The sequence below is a fragment of the Biomphalaria glabrata genome, chromosome 2, assembly GCF_947242115.1.
Source record: "Biomphalaria glabrata chromosome 2, xgBioGlab47.1, whole genome shotgun sequence".
In the NCBI taxonomy this organism is placed as follows: domain Eukaryota; kingdom Metazoa; phylum Mollusca; class Gastropoda; family Planorbidae; genus Biomphalaria; species Biomphalaria glabrata.
Genome location: NC_074712.1, coordinates 59,013,513 through 59,015,343, shown reverse-complemented (window position 1 = coordinate 59,015,343; position 1,831 = coordinate 59,013,513).

The following is a 1,831-nucleotide window of genomic DNA, read 5'->3' as shown; positions in this document are numbered from 1 at the left end:
GATCTCTAGACTTGTCAAAACGTTTGGAAATTTCACCAAAATGAAGCACCAATGGTCTTCTAACATATATGCGTTGCCTTTTGGGAAATACTGCATTCATCATTAATCTTCGGACTCAAAGACAATCCTTATTATTAGGCCTATCTTTCAAAATATTTGTTATTCTTAGTCTAGCTCTCATATTCATGGCACTAATCTATATAACAAGAGAAGCTGAAACATCAGTGATGCTCTTTTCAGTTATCCAATAGGATTTGTTTTTACACAATCTCTTTGGCGTTTAGGTCTTCCTGTCGTTTGTGTCAAAATCTAGAACCAAATTCTTGTATTAAGTGTGTACTGTCTCATTGGAACCTCAACACAGCCACTTTATTTCTTCTGTCTCCCATGCACTATGTGTAGACTTTCGCTTATCTTACTTATCTTAAAATTACAGACGTTGCTTTAAAAAAAAGAAGATAATTACATCCTACGAATTTCATGGGTCTATCTAGTCATGCATGCTAATCAAAGACTTACGCTGCTAAATCGTTGGTTTTCCTGGCTGATTCATGCAACCCATTCCATTCTCTAATGACACTATAGAAGAAGGAGCACTTGTAGGAATTTGTTTTAGCGTATGGAATAAGAAATGTGCCTCTATCTTTGTGTCTTTCTGACCTAAATCCATTTTTGTTATAAAAGCATTTGCTTGTAGGCAGTCGCGTGGAGAATTTGAAAATTCCCCCGGTCCCCCACTTGAAAAAAAAAAGGGGGGGGGGGGGGGAGGACAAAAGAGTGGGGTTTTTTTACATTAAAAATCAAATATTACGCAAAAGGCAGGGGCCTCCAGTGACGTCAGGCTTGGAAAATTCCAAGCTATTCTCCTGCTTGTAGGTCTATAAATAGTTTTGATAATATAGGCCTAGTTTTAGACTTAGATTTTACTTAGCTTAATTTGTTTAAATTATGTAAATACATCTACTTTCACTAGATATCCTCGATATATCAGTTTTAAGAGTGAATTCAAGGCTCAGTTAGAATATTTTGCGTTAGTATATTTAATATCTAGTTATCAACCCATATAGCAGTGGCGTAGCAAGGTACCCTTGGGCCCAGATTCAAGAATAGGCTATGTCGATGCCCCCCCCCCCCTCCTTAATCCGTATGACAACTATTTTATGTGACAATTAAATCCAGTAGTTTGCATGTATCGATAATTTTACTTAAAGACAATGCAAGTTCGTGACCACAGCTGACAGAATCATTAAAAACTATGTTGAGCACAGTGAACATAATGCGCAAGTGACTTGCTTTTGTCAAAACAATACCCGAAGGCTATTGTAGTCTACTGTACGCTCATATTGAAAACCACCATTGCTTGGCATCGTAAGTAATTTAAAGAAAGATGGGGATATTTTATTACTTAAAGAGTATTTGTTCAGTCAATCCTGAAGACTTCTGGTTCTCACAAATATGAAAACCTACAAATTACAATGTGTAGTTCGTCATCGGAATTCACAAAACATTTTCAGGAAAAAAAAAATGTAAATTTAATAAATATGGAATAAAAAATGCATCTTGGTTGTCTTTCAAAGTAACTGTGTTTTTATTTTCTCTTCTGTGTGATAATATAATTTGGATTATTTGATCTCTTATTAGCCAATGCAAGTGATTTAACTTTTTATAAAATATTTAATTACTTAGCATACAAAATCAAACATATTTTCACTAATACACAACTGTTTACCCCAACAATTAACGCCAAAATAACCCTTTTTAAATTTTTTGCCAGAAAAAGAAACAACACAATAACACACACACACAGAAAAATGGTAAGAAACTGTATAAG